The sequence below is a fragment of the Phacochoerus africanus genome, chromosome 6 (assembly GCF_016906955.1).
Source record: "Phacochoerus africanus isolate WHEZ1 chromosome 6, ROS_Pafr_v1, whole genome shotgun sequence".
NCBI lineage: Eukaryota > Metazoa > Chordata > Mammalia > Artiodactyla > Suidae > Phacochoerus > Phacochoerus africanus.
Window position 1 is genome coordinate 98,590,096 of NC_062549.1, and position 16,026 is coordinate 98,606,121.

Consider the following 16,026-nt stretch of genomic DNA (forward strand, 5'->3'; position numbering starts at 1 on the left):
CACCCCACAGCATATGGAGTTCCCAGGCCAGGGATCAGATCTGAGTTGCAGTTGTGGCTTACACTGAAGCTGTGGCAACTCCAGATCCTTTAACTCACTGTGGGGGCCAGGGATTGAACCTGTGTCCTGGTGCTGCAGAAACACTTCTGATCCAGTTGTGCCATAGGAGGAACTCCTGGCAAAGAGTTTTTAGATATGATATTAAAAGCACAGGCAAAAAAAGAAAAAAATAGGTAAATAGGAATTCGTCAAAATTTAAAACTTTTGTCCTTCAAAGGTCATGGTCAAGAAAATGAAAACACCGGGGCACTCATGGCCACAGAGAAGGACCCCCTGAGCTACCTCGCGGCCTATGGCAGCAGCAGCTCGGGCTTCTCCGGCTAGGAGAACAGCAGCGAGCCAGAGAAAACGAGTCACAGAGTCCCGGATCCGGCGACGTAGGGTGGGCGGCTGCCTGGCCCAGACGAGCTGTTCTTGTTCCGGGGGCGGGGGAGGGGGGATTTCTCTTCAACCTGCTCAACAAGCAGGTGGACTAGGAGTGGCACGTGGTCAAGGGACCAGAGGAGCCTCCAAAGGAATTCAAAATGTGGAAGTCAAACTATGCATCTCCTTCCGAGACCTGCTCTGCTGAGAAGAAACCTCCGCCTCCAGAGCTGGATATGGCGATAAAATGGTCTACCATATGGAAAGATAATGGTGACGATGCCCCACCGAGTGCTAAGAAAGCCAGGCTTCTGCCCGAAGTGGAGGAGACAGTAGAGTCAGATGATGAAAAAGACGGGCATACTTCTAAAAAGCACAAATAGAACGAGCAGAACCAACAAAAAAGTAAATAGAAAACAAATGACAAGCATTTGGGGACGGCGAAACTTGTTGAAATGGTCCTTTTTGGCAGAGTAAGTTGATAATGTAAATTATTATGGAACAACATCTTCATGAAAGTACATGTTAATTAACTAGTAACTATTGCTGCAGGAACTTTCCACTGTAGAATTCATTTTTTATTTAAAAAATGTATTTAGGAGTTCCCGTCATGGCTCAGTGGTTAACCAATCCAAAGTTGCAGGTCTGATCCCTGGCCTTGCTCCGTGGGTTAAGGATCCGGTGTTTGCCCTGAACTGTGGTGTAGGTCGCAGACTGGCTGGGATCCCTCGTGCTGTGGCTCTGGTATAGGCCGGTGGCTACAGCTCCTATTGGACCCCTAGCCTGGGAACCTCCATGTGCCACAGAAGTGGCCCTAGAAATGGCAAAAAGACAAAAAAATAAACAAATAAAATAAAAATATGTATTTAAAACTCAGATGGTAACTTGTGATTGTGAAATTAAAGACACAGAAGTATTCTTGCTGTCACAGAATTGATGACACACTTTGACAGTTTTGTCCCATGTTGACATGCCAATGTTCTATGAACCTTTTATGAAGGAATATATTTTTAAAGTAAATGTTTTGTTATGTACTGTGAACTTGTAGGGTGCTTTGCAACAGTGTTTGTACAGTGTAAATAGATCATGGAAATAAAATTGCCAATATTACCAAAAAAAAAAAAGAAAAGAAAATGAAAAAACCCACTGAGTGGGAGAAAATGTTCACAGATCTTATATCTGATAAGGGACCTGTATCCAGAATATCTAAAGTATTCTTACAATTAAACAATAAGAGGATAAATAACCCAATTAAAAATTGGGCAAAGGATTTGAATAGACATTTCTCTAAGGAAGATATACAAACGGCCAATAAGCACATGAAAAGATGCTCAACATCCTTAGTCACAGGGAGTTAGTAATCAACAGGCATAAAATTTCAGTGAAGCAAGATGAATAAGCTCTAGAGCTCTGCTGTACAATATTGTAAGTGTAGTTAATGATAATGTATTGTGCACTTAAAAATTTAAGAAGTTAGATCTGATGTTAAGTGTTCTTACCATAATAAAACAAAATTTGAAAAAAGAAAGAAAAGAGGTTGGATGAAGCAGTCTGTGGTAGCAGAGAAGAAGGCATAGTTGAGATCAAATTGATCTAAGAGGATTTTTTTTTCTTTGGGACCAGATGTGGACTCCAGCTAGGGACCAGCCTGGGGACAGCGGGTTGACATAAAAGAGAATCTAGCCTAAGAGAGCCTCCTGCTAGGATGAAGTTACCTAACAGAAAATGACTGGAGGTGAACTTGGATTCAGAATCGTAAAGACCAGCCAGGGGTGAAACACTGACCTGGAGGGATCTGCAGTTAGATAACTCAGTGAGGGAATTTCTGAGGAACTGATGAAAAAAAGCACATCATGAGAAAAAAAAAAAAAGAAAAAGAAAAAAAAAATAAATAAAAAGAAAAGCACATCATGAGAGAAAGAGTCCTGATCATCATCCAAGACTAGAGGGGAAAAAAAAGGCCAGTACATTTGTTTTAAAAATGGTTTAATAGGTCTTTTGGTGACATACAGAGAAAACTAAAATGTTATTTTGTAAAAGATTAGTTGGGATGATGAGAAGCAATATCAAGAATTTTGTTCATAATGGGCGGAGCTGTTATTTGGCAGAGAATTGGAAGGTAGTGGTTCTTTTGTCTTTTTAGGACCACATCCATGGCATATGGAAGTTCCCAGGCTAGGGGTCTCATTGGAGCTGCAGCTGCTGGGCTACACCGCAGCCACAAAAATACAGAATCCGAGACATATCTGTGACCTGTGTTGCAGCTTGCGGCAATGCTGGATCCTTAACCCACTGAGAAAGGCCAGGGATTGAACTCTCATCCTCGTGGATACTAGTCAGGTTCTTAACCTGCTGAGCCACAACAGGAACTCCAGTAGAGTTGCCTTCTCTTTTCAAAAAATTATTTTTATTTTATTTATTTCCCATGACATGCAAAAGTTTTTGGGCCAGGGATTGAACCTGAGGCACAGAGGGGACAATGCCATATCCCCAACCACAAGGCTACTGGGGAACTCCCTCCAAGCCTTTTCCATTAACATTATCTTTGCATTATTTCTCTCTTTCTGTATTCAACTTTTAGGCCTTTGCTTAAATTTTAATTTCCCAAAGAGATATTCTGGTAACATTCACTATAGTTTAGTGTAATTATTTGGTGTCTGTCTTCTCTGATAAAATAGTAATCCTACATGAGAGTAAGGACCCTATGTAATTTGTTTTTTATCATAAAATTCTGGGATATATTAGATGTTTGATAAACACTGTTCAATGAATGAATGTATGCTCACTTTGCAAAAGTGAGCATGTAAAAATGTTTTTTGAATGAATAAATGGCTTTGAGAATGTGACATTGAATTAAGAAAGAAGACTTATCGATGTAAAAGAACATAGTGTCAGCAAAGTGGTAAAGAAGGAATCCAAACTTTAGTAGATTCAGCAGGAAAGGACAGTGAGCGAATGAAGACAGTAAGATTTTAAATCATCTATGAGGAGTTTGACTAAGAAAGAAGTAGAATAGCAGCTAAAGCCTTCTGTAGAATCAAGTGAAGGATTCCTTTCCGAAGGCAGAATAGAAAGCTACCAGGTAGGATGTGTTTAGTTGCAAGTGACAGACAAGTCCACTTAAATGAGATTAAACAATACATGGCATTTATTGACTTATGAAGCTGAAGTCCAGAGTAAGGCTAACTTTAGGTATGGTTGGATCCAGAGATCCAAGGCATTATCAAGATTCTGCCTTCACATGTCTATCTTTTTTGTGCATTGATTTTTATACCAAGGCTGGCTTCCCTGTGGCAGCAAAAATAGCTCTAGCAAATCCAGACCCCACACATTCTCCCTTCATATTGTCTCCTCCTCCCCAATTCCAGAGGAAGAGAGAACACTTAGCCAGGATTCTCATATGCAAGCAATAGAAACAGAGTTTTCCTTACTTAAGCAGAAAAGAGATCAGGGGGTTTCCAGAATCAAACAGAAGGAGAACTGACCTTATGAAACAAACAGAAACCAAGAGAGGTCAGGCATTGGGAACCACAGGAAAAGTCTGGTTTGGGTACTATTGGCATTGGACACCACTACCCTTGGACACTGCTGTTGCTGAGCACTGCCACTACTGTCATTGGATACTGCTGCCTCTGCCAAGCCTGAATTATAAATTGTGTCATCTTTATGTCACTCAATATTCCAGTCCCTGGCTGGAGCATCCAACTGGTCAAGCCTGAGTTATGCACCAGCGTCATAGCCACCACGGGGTGGAAGAGAGAATGTTTTGTTTCTCCAGGCACTGTAGTGAAAACGAGATTCTCTCTCTCACTGAATCATGAAAAGGAAGATTTCTCTCAAATAGGAAGGGATTTTGGATGTTGAGAGGACAAAAATTGATATTTATTTTTTGGTCTTGGCCCCAATCTAGCTATATGCTATTTATGACACTCACCTAAAATTTAAAGGCATGGAAAGATTGAAAGTGAAAGGTATGCTAGTTAAATACTAAACAAAAGAAAACAGAGGCACCACATTAATATCAGACAAAATAGACTTTAAGACTAGAAGCATTATTAGGGATACAGAAGATTAATAGATGATAAATGGCAAATTTCAGTAGGAAGATATAACAATTCTAAATTGTATACACTTAATAAAATAGCCCTCAAGATGAGGAAGAATAATAGGACCATAGGAAGAAATTGATAAAAACTGCCGGTACAGTGGATAGTTTACACATTTTTTCTCAATTATTGATAAGTCAACTAAGCAAAAACACTGATGATATAGAATACTTGAACAATACAATTAACAAGCTTGATTTGTCGAACCCTGAATCCAACACTTAGCAAACTCATACTTTTCCATATATTGTTTATGGAATCCCATAAGTTGGGTTTGGGTTATTTTTATTGATTATGTGAGACTAAAAACATCCTAATTCCATGTTTTAATTCCCCTTCTGCTTAGAATAGCTAGGATGGTTTTTGTTCTCTGCAAATAAAACTTGATGGATACAGAAACCAAACTGAGTTTATCCCAGAAGTGGAAGTGTAGTCTCTATATATGTATATATATGTATAAACCATATGATACCTCAATTGTTGCAGAAAAAATTGATAAAATTCAATACTAATGTAAAACATTCATATCTTAGCAAAATAGGGGTAGAAGTGAACACCTTTAACCCAATAAAGGGTATCAACAAAAAAAATGTACAGCAAACTGAGTTCCCATTGTGGCACAGCAGAAACAAATCTGACTAGGAACCATGAGGTTGTGGGTTTGATCTCTGGTCTGAGAGACTTCAGGGATCCAACCTGCATCCTCATGGATAGTAGTTGGATTCATTTCCACTGCGTCAAAACAGGAACTCCCAAGATTTTCCTTTCCTTTAATTAAATTAAATTAAATTTATTTATTTATTTATTTTTGTCTTTTTGCCTTTTCTAGGGCTGCTCCCATGGCATATGGAGAGTCCCAGGCTAGGGGTCTAATTGGAGCTGTAGCTGCTGGCCTACACCACAGCCACAGCAATGCGGGATCCGAGCTGAGTCTGCAACCTACACCACAGCTCACGGCAATGCCAGATCCTTAACCCACTGAGCAAGGCCAGGGATTGAACCCGCAACCTCATGGTTCCTAGTTGGATTCATTAACCACTGAACCACGATGGGAACTCCCAGATTTTCCTTTTAAAGTCAGGAACAGGATTCCCATTGTGGCGTAGCAGAAATGAATCTGACTAGTAACCAGGAGGTTGCGGGTTCAATCCCTGGCCTCACTCAGTGGGTTAAAGATTTGGTGTTGCCATGAGCTATGGTGTAGGTCACAGACATGGCCTGGATCTGGCATTGCTGTGGCTGTGGTATAGGCCTGCAGCTGTAGCTCTGATTCATCCCTTAGCCTGGGAACTTCTATATGCCGCAGGTGCAGCCCTGAAAATAAATAGATAAATAAAATTAATTAAAAAGTCAGGAACAAGTCAAAGATGTTCACTACCTTCACTTATATTCAACATCATTCTGGAGGTTCTAGCCAGTGCAGTAAAATAAGATATATATATAAAATATATATATATATATGTTTTTTTTTTAAAAAGAAGAGTTTAAAAAGAAGAAATACAAATGCTCATTATTTACAGACATCATTTCCTACAGAATAGTCCATAGAAAATATGAGAAATTAACAGTTTAGCCAGAGAATTCCCATTGTGGCTCAGTGGTAACAAACCCAACCAGTATCCATGAGGATTAGGGTTTGATCCCTGGCCTGCTCAGCAGGTTAAGGATCTGGTGTTGCTGTGAACTGTGGTGTAGATTGAAGACGTGGCTTGGTTGCTGTGGCTGTGGTGTCCACTGGCAGCTGCAGCTCTGATTTGACCCCTAGCCTGGGAACTTACATATGCCTGCAGATGCAGCCCTAAAAAGCAAAAAAACAACAACAAAAAACCCCACAAAAACCTAAAAAAAAATCTAACAAAAGTTGAGCAGGACCTGTTTGGAAGAAATTATCAAACTTTACTGAAAGTCATTAAAGAACACCTAAGTAAATGGAGGCATATATCATATTATAGACTGAATATGGTAAAGTTGTTAATACTCCCCAAATTAATCTTTAGATGCAAAGTTAACTCCACAAAAATCCCATCAGGGTTTTTGCAGGGGTTTTTTGTTTTGTTTTAATTTTCTTTCTTTCTTTCTTTCTTTTTTTTTTTTTTTTTTTTTTTTAGGGCCACACTTGTGGCATATATAAGTTCCCAGGCCAGGGGTTGAATCAGAACTACAGCCTACACCACAACCACAGCAATGCCAGACCCAAGCTGCATCTGCAACCTATACTACAGCTCATGGTAATACCAAATCCTTAACCCACTGAGCAAGGCCAGGGATTGAACCCACATCCTCATGGATACTAGTTGGGTTCGTTACTGCTGAGTCATGACAGGAACTCCCCATCAGGATTTTTTGAGGAAACTGACAAACTGATTTCCTTAAGTGTACATGGGAGCACACAGGCCCAAGAATTAAGACATTCTGAAGAGAAAGATCAAAGTGGGGAGATCACCCAGATCAGTTATTAAGGTTGATTAGAGAGTTACAGTATTTTTGACGATGGGATATACGTGCAGGTATAGATAATAGACCATTTGAGCAGACTTAAAAGCCCAGAAACAAACTGCACTGGGGAAACAAGTTACAACAGAATGAACATTGTTGATCACATAAAAGTGGACTATTTAATAACTGACACTGAAAAATAGGATATCCATTTTAAAAAACACATCCATAGTATTGTCAAGAGCAAACTCTGAAACTTTGGAAGAAAACATAGAATATCTTTATGACCTCTGGATAGGAAAAGCTCTCTTAAACAAGATACAAATAGTACAACATTTTTTTGTTGTTGTTGGCCACGCCTGAGGCATTGGATTGAACTTGCATCACAGCAGTGACCCAAGCTGCTGTGGTGACAACGCTGGATCCTTAACCCACTGAACTGCAGGAGAACTCCCTAGTTCAACATATTTTTATTTTATTTATTTATTTGCTTTTTTTAGGACTGCACCTGCAGCAAATGGAAGTTCCTGGGCTAGGGGTTGAATTGGAGCTGCAGCTGTCAGCCTATGCCACAGCCACAGCAACACAGGATCCGAGCTGCATCTGCCACCTACATCACAGCTCACTGCAATGCTGGATCTTTAACCCACTTGAGTGAGGCCAGTGATGGAACCTGTGTCTTCATGGTTACTAGTCAGGTTCATTACCACTAAGTCACAACGGGAACTCCACAACGTATTTTTTAAAAGATTGATAAGTTTGGCTTTAGAGTTGAGAACAGCTGATCACCACAGCCACCTTAATATGAGTAAAAATACAAATCACAAACTTGGAAAAACACTTTTTTTTTTTTGTCCCACCTGTGGCATATGGAAGTTCCACAGCTTGCCACAGCTGCAGCAATGCTGGATCCTTAAACTGCTACAGCAGGAGCTTCCACAGCTATGCCACAGCTGCAGCAATGCTGGATCCTTAAACTGCTACAGCAGGAGCTCCTGAGAAATGTATTTTTAACAAAGATTAGTATCCAAAATTAGAAAAGTTACTCCTCCTACTCAATAAGGAAAGGAAATAACACAAAAGAAAAATTAGCAAAAGACATGAACTGGCATTAAAAAAAAAGAAACATGAATGGTACATAAATACATGAAAAGATGTTCAATTCACTACTAATAATTGAAATAGAGATATTAATATTTTCATCCACTAGATTAGTAGACATTAAGAAGTCTGATAGGAGTTTCTGCTGTGATGCAGTGGGTTAAGAATCCAACTGCAGTGGCTTGAGTCACCGCAGAGGTGAGTGTTCCATCTCTGGCCAGCACAGTGAGTTAAAGATCCAGTGTTGCTGCAGCTGTGGCTTAGATCCAATCCCTGGCCAAGGAACTTCCACCTGCCGTGGCCATTAAAAAAGAAAGTCTGATAATACAAAGCGTTGGCAGGGATGTGACTCATCTACAGTTCTTATACAATGCCTATCAGCAGTAGTACAAACTGATGAAAAATTCCCTGTAGGAAACCTTTTAGCATTATCTGGTAATGTTGAACATACATATTCTTCACAACCCAACAATTCCACTCCTGTGTAAAGACCAGGAGAAACATAAAAGAATGTTTTTGAAGCACTCTCCATACAAGCAAAAACTGAATAACTCCAATGACCATAGCCCGGAGAATTGTTACATAAATTGCAGCAGAGTCAAAATTGAATATTATCAAGCAGTGAAAAAAAATGAGCGATCCAGCTAGAATTGCATCCAACAACATGGATGAATCTTAGAAACATATCAATAAGTGAAAGAAGAAAGTTTCAGGGAGTTCCCGTCGTGGTGCAGTGGTTAACGAATCCAACTAGGCACCGTGAGGTTGCGGGTTCGGTCCCTGCCCTTGCTCAGTGGGTTAAGGATCTGGCGTTGCCGTGATCTGTGGTGTAGGTTGCAGACGAGGCTCAGATCCCGAGTTGCTGTGGCTCTGGCGTAGGCCAGTGGCTACGGCTCCGATTTGACCCCTAGCCTGGGAACCTCCGTATGCAGCGGGAGTGGCCCAAAGAAATAGCAAAAGACAAAAAAAAAAGTTTCAGAAGATTGCATACATTATTGCATTATTTTTAGAAATCTCAAAACAAAACTAACTAATGTATTTTCAGGAATGCATGTGGTATGTGGTAAATCTATTTTTGAAAAAGCAAAGAAGTGATATAGAAAGTTCAAGGTAATAGTTATTTCTGGGAGGGCAGCAGAAGATGACCTAAAGGAAGGAATACTCAGGTAGATTCACTGATAATGATCATGCTATAATTTTGAAATTGGGTCATGGGTTCACAGCAGTTAATTTATTACTATGTTTCATAACTAAAATATGTTACTTTTTGTTTGTTTGTTTTTTTAGGGCCTCACCCACAGTATACTTAAGATCCAGGCTAGGGGTCTAATTGGAGCTGTAGCCACCAGCCTACACCACAGCCACAGCCCAATCTGAGCCGTGTCTGCAAGCTACACCACAGCTCACAGCAACACCAGATCCTTAACCCACTGAGAGAGGCCAGAGATTGAACCTGTGTCCTCATGAATACTAGTCTGGTTTGTTATGGATAAGCCACAGCGGGATGAGCCACAAGGGGAACTCCCACATTACTTCCTTTTAATGTATCAAGTATTACAAAAGTTAAAAAAAAAATTAGGTTTGAGGAAGGTAGGGAAAAGAGAAATTTATTATTAGGAATCAAAAATTCTTTGAGATACAGTACTCATTGGCTCCAGAGATCACTATGTGTACTGTGGGTGTCCTCTGAAGAACCAAAAAACAGCTTAGGGAAAACTCATTGAAAGAGAAAAGTCTTCCAGCCATCTCTCTCTCTCTCTCTTTTTTTTTTTTAAGTTTTATTGAAGAATAGTTGACTTACAACATCTGATTTATTTTTAACTAGAGATTTCCCTGGGGGAAAAAACCCATCCTAAGGGAAGAGACAGTCTGGGTTCTGGTTTTAGCTAGAGTCAGAGCAGAGGTAAGATTATGACAGTACCATCTCTATGAGGTAAAGGGTTTTTTTGACCCACCTCCCTTGAATTTACTCAAACCTCAGTCCTAGGGTATGGAAGGGTGAAGAAACTCTCCTTTATTTTTGCTCTTGTCACTTTATTTTTCCTACAGATTTGGGTGGTTTGGTAATTAGAGATTATAAACAGGTCTTAACCCACTGTGCTGGGCCAGGGATTGAACCTGCGTCCCAACGCTCCTGAGACACCACCAAGCTTATTGTGCCACAGCAGGAACTCCTATATATATTTCTTTAGTATCTCTTTATATGTGCAGGCACATACCTTCTCTGTATTTGTTATTACATTCCCTCAAAAAGGTCATATTATTTTATTTCCTGGTACTTAAGATATCTCACTAGATCCCTTACTGCCTGGATATTTCATTAATTCCCCAACGTCTCCTCTCAACTATTGCATTTCAAGAGACTCGGGTCTTTAATTTCCTGTCATTTATTCTCTCTATCACAGATTCCTAGCTATTATTTTATATACTGTATAAGCGGTCTCCATTTTATAAAGTTAAAGAGAAAAATAAACAAAAATATATACTTCCTAAATGAAAATAAATAATTCCAAAGCAATCTGCTGGTAAAAGTGTGAAAGGAACACAAAGGGAAGAATCAAAAAGATTTTACTGGAGAGGCAAATACGCGAATTGAACTGAGGCCTGAGAATGAGAAGTTTACCAAGAGGACAAGCAGGAGATAAGAAGATACTTCAAGCATAAATATGAAAGCTTAAGGGAGGACAGCTTAGAATGTTTGAGAAAGAGCAAGTGTTCAGTAAGTATTTGAAGTGTATTCTCCCACTGAATAGGCAGAAACGGTAGCCTAGGTCAGTATGGCACATTCAAGACCTTGGACTCACTTTGCAATGAGTGGGGAACCATTGAAAAGTGTTTAAGCATGAAAATCACACCATTAGATGGTTGTGTTGGAAACAGACTGGCAGGAATTGGGGGGGGGGGTGTTGTATGGGAGAATTAACCTGATATCCTTCCATTAATATGAACTTCTAGAAGGCAAAAATCAAACATTTTTGGTTTTTTGACTTCTCACAGCATAGATTAGCATAGTATCCATGCCCAGCAGGAATGTTTATTGATGAGGAGATTTCAGAGTCAGAAGGAACACTCTGCTTGGGTGAAGAGAATGGACAGGCTGACTCTTGTTTGATTAACAAACTCAGCTGGGGTAAATACAGTCATAGAAATCTTTTTGCAGGTGATGGCTGAGCTCAACCCAGAATAAGGAAAGTACACTCCAAATGATAGAGACAAAGAAGCATGGGAACTTTGGGAGGAAATACTGCTTAATTCAGTATGCTGGAGCTCACATTACATGAAAGGTATAAAAATCACAGAACCTCAGGGTTGGAAGGAACCTTTAAAAGTAATCTCGTTGTGGAGCTCCCTTGTGGCCTAGATCCAGTGTTGCCACTGCTGTGACTTTGGCAACAACTGTGGCACAGGTTTGATCCCTGGCCCCTGGCCTGGGAACTTTTGCAAGCCAAGAAGATTAAAAAAATAAAATAAAAATAACTTCTTGAAAAAAAAAAAAAAGGCATCTTGGGAGTTCTTGTTGTGGCTCAATAGTAACAAACCTGACTAGTATCCACGAGGATTCGGGCTCAGTCCCTGGTCTCAGGGATTAAGGATCTGACATTGCCACGAGCTGTGGTGTAGGTTGCAGACGAGGCTCTGATCTGGCATTGCTATGGCTGTGGCATAGGCCAGTGGCTACAGCTCTGATTCCACCCCTAGCCTGGGAACTTCCTTATGCCCCAGGTGCAGCCCTAAAAAGCAAAAAAAAAAAAAAAAAAGTCATCTTGGAGTTCTCTTATGGTTGCAGTGTGTTAAGGACCTGGCATTGTCACTGTAGCAGCTTGGATCACTGCTGTAGTGTGGGGTCTGATCTCCGGCCAGGGAACAAGGGAAAGGGGATGTGAAGGTGGGAAGGATTGGGAGTTCAGGATTAGCAGTCAAACTATTATACTTAGGATGGATAAACAATAAGTTCATCAGTTCCTACTGTTTAGCACAGGGAACTATACTCAGTATCCTGTGATAAAGCATAATGAAAAAGACTACAACAAAGAATACATATATGTATAACCGAGTCATGCTGTACAGCAGAAATTAATACAACACTGTAAATTGACTATACTTCAATAAAATTTAAAAAATTAATTGTTGCATCAGTTTTCTAATCATTCCTGCAAAACCTCTGAAAGTACATTGCATCTAAAGGTACAGGTGTGGCAAGCTCAGGAGGTAGAAACTGAAGTTCAGGAGTAAAGAAGAGCAAGATCTTTATTCCTGAGTCACCCAAGGATAGGATAGTTGAAATCACAGAAGTAGGTGAGACAGTCCAAGGAGAATTAGAAACAAGGGAATATTTGCATTTATGATGGAGGAAAGAGGTCAAGGAACCACAGATGGAATAGTTTCAAGTAGGTAAACCAGAAGAGATGAGAGAATTTCAGGGAGCTGGCTGGTTTGCAAATAATCCTGTATGCAACAGAGGGATGGAAAACCTTAAATATCTAGAAACTGGAAAACATCAAGTTTTTTTTTTTTTTCCCCCCCTGGGCCTCTGAAAAGATACCCAGTTAACAGTTTTACAATATTTTGCACATATGCAAATACTCTTCTTTGATATGCAGAAAAATAGCTATTTACAAAGACTTTGTTGTGTATTACTATTTCTCTTAAGCAGATAGTTATCTGAGATTTTTTTTTTCCTTTTTAAGTCTGCATAGGCGGTATATGGCAGTTATCAGGATAGGGGTAGAACTGGAGCTGTAGCTGCTGGCCACAGCCACAGCCACAGCAGCCCCAGATCCAAGCCACATATGCAACCTACACCCTGGATCCTTAACTCACTAAGTGAGGCCAGGGATTGTACCAGTATTCTCATGAACACTATGTTGGGTTCTTAACCCACTGAGCCACAGTGGAAACTCCCATCAAGTTATTTTGGCTTCCCCTAATTAAATCTGAATTCCTGAACTTTGACTCAAAGGTCTCAAACTTCTCACTTACAGCTGTCAAATTCCAGGAAGCTAATTTTGCTCCTGTTAGTCTGAGGATATCTTTCCTCTCCCTTAAAAATTAAAATATAACCTTATTGAAAGGAGGAAAGAAAAGGGATGATGTTGTTTTGGTTCCAAGTATGACATGTATGTTTTTTGGCTTTTATTTTCAAGTGCAAGGATCCAATCCAGGTTTTACAAGGACTGAAATTTATACAACTTGGAGGTCTCTATCTTTAAGAAAAAGCATACAAGATTTTAAATACAAAATTAGTTAAAAGTTTTTAGAACGGGTAAAAAACCATAACAAATTATTGGAGACTTGGATATTCTGTTTCCATTCTTCTGAAACCTCCTAGATAAAACAGCTTTTCTTGACAGATAAAATAGTAAATTCAAGATCTGTTTTCCAAAGAGAAGACTTGCCCTAGAATTTTTTTAGTGGTTATTAAGGTTTCTATTTTGAGTTGAATAGTAGTACTGCTCAGGATTAGAGTAGGGAAAAGAATCTATTGGTTTATGTAAAATTCAGTCCTGCTAAAGTAGGAAACAGAATAACAGTATTCATTTACATGACTGCAGCAATGTCAGTTCCTCTTCCACTTAACTTCCAAAAAAGATCAATCGCCTTTTCCTTTCCTTGCGGTTTTTTTTCCCCATCTGTAGTACCCATATTTTTTCCATCTGTAGTACCCTATATTTTTCTTTCTTTCTTTTGCTTTTTTTTTTAGGGCTCTACCTGTGGCATATGGAAGTTCCCAGGCTGGGGGTCGAACGGGAGCTACAGTTACCAGCCTTCGCCACAGCCACAGGAACACGGGATCGGAGCCATGTCTGCGACCTACACCACAGCTCATGGCAACGCTGGATCCCAGACCCACTGAGAGAGGCCAGAGATTGAACCCAAATCCTCATGGATACCAGCTGGATTAATTTCCACTACACCACAACGGGAACTCTGATTTCTTAAAACAAACAAAACCCCACAACCCAAACTTAAAAAGGCTCAGCTTTTTTCCTGGCCATAAGTTTAGTCTGAAGGGAGAGGTGATGGTGAAGAAATATCATCATAAAACTTTCTTACTATAATCCTTAAAATCAAAGACATCCTCTAGCTAACAGGACTAACAGAAGTCCTCCAAATTTGCTTCAGAGCAAGACTATGCTCAAGACTTCCCTCTCAGATGAAAGTTTCACTTTGCAAAAAAAAAAAAAAATCTCTAAGGAGAAAAAGCTCTTTACTTCCCTCAGATATTTCCCTAGTAGTCCCCAAACTTGCAGAAAGAAGAGTTGGAATTATTCCCATAAAAACTTCACCAGGAAGGCAGGACGGGTACTTGCCCTTTGAGAGAGAGCTATCCGAGGCTGGCTGTTGGCAGGGCAGTCTCCTACTCAGGCATATCTCTTGGCAGCCTCTCCTCTTTTCATCAGACCCTTCTTACAAAAGGAGAGTGGTCGGTGGCTCTTTCCCTTTCCCACTCCCACACTGAACTGTGATGCTTCATGAATAGTTCAACTAAAACAGGATCACGTTTCAGACACTCCCATAGTGAGTGAGAAAACGATCCCACTAGATTAAATTGGAGCCTAGATCAGTAGAAGTATATTTCCACAACACTGCCAGGGCTGGGACAGCCAAGGTTAATAGTTCAAGTAATACCTTCTAAGTGGGATCACGTGGGTGGTAGAAGATGGTTCGGTAGCCAGCTTTTCGGGTCTGTGCAATGATTCTCTGCATTAGCAGCATCCCCTGAGAAATTGCTAGAAATGTGAATTCTTGAATCTCCCATACCTATACCTGCCTTAAAGAATCAGGAACTTTGGAGGTGTCTTGTCAACAAGAACAGTGGAGCTCTAAAATCTTCCCTTTTCCTCAAGAAGAATTTTCTTAGGACATTTGAATCAGAAAAGACAAAATTATTTTACCTAGCATTAGTTATTATACACATACATATACCTTGAATGCAATATTTACTATCATTTCCTGTAAGGTTTTATTGGATTCATCACAGAAGCTTCTATAGAGTGTGTGTGTGTGCATGTGTGTGTGTGTGTGTGTGTGTGTACACTTGTAAGTATACAGAATATTTCTGGAGGGACATCCTCCAGGGCTTCAAGGTAAGAACTGGGAGGATTTTTTGTGGGGATATTATCTACTCAAAATTTATTTTGTTCAAGTAGATAAGTTTTCAAGGCGTTATGACACCTTGAAAAAAAGTAACTCCTGAAAGGTGTGCTGTATATTTAATACATATTTACTGATAGCCTACTAGATGTCAATCACTGTGCTAGAGGCTGGGGCAGAATGGAGAATGAGGTATAGTCCCAGGCTTCAAGCTTTTCTTTTCCCAGGTAACACGAATTATAGCAATAAAAAATATTTTCAGTTTCCAAATTTCTCTTGTCCTTGACCTTACCATCTCAAATTATGTGCAGAAGTTGAGGGACGATAAGGGTATTATCTTTTTCTTTCCAGGGTAGGAAAAACTGAAACAAAACCAGGCTTTGGGGCTCACAGTAATAGCTTCCATCTATTTAGATTTTTTGGTTTTTTTTTTTTTTTTTGCCTTTTCTAGGGCCGCTCCCACGGTATATGGAGGTTCCCAGGCTAGGGGTCAAATCAGAGCTGTAGCCACTGGCCTACACCAGAGCCACAGGAATGCGGGATCCGAGCTGAGTCTGCAACCTACACCACAGCTCACAGCAATGCCGGATCCTTGACCCACTGAGCAAGGCCAGGGATTGAACCCGAAACCTCATGGTTCCTAGTCAGATTCATTAACCACTGTGCCACGATGGGAACTCCAGCTTCCATCTATTTAGTGATGGACCTTGAAACAAAATTGTTATATATTTGTTTTTTATAATTACAAGTGAGATGTAAACTCATATTAATTCAAACATTACAGACACACGTACCAAAAGATAGAAATCTCCCATTAATCTCACTCTTCAGAGATACCTGGTTAACAGTTTGGTGAATTTCTCCA

At 40.0% G+C, this 16,026-nt stretch overlaps 1 pseudogene; it reads left to right on the plus strand.

Moving 5' to 3' along the window:
- The first annotated feature begins 312 nt into the window (after positions 1–312).
- Positions 313–806, plus strand: LOC125128725 (UPF0690 protein C1orf52-like; annotated as a pseudogene).
- The last annotated feature ends 15,220 nt before the right edge of the window (positions 807–16,026 follow it).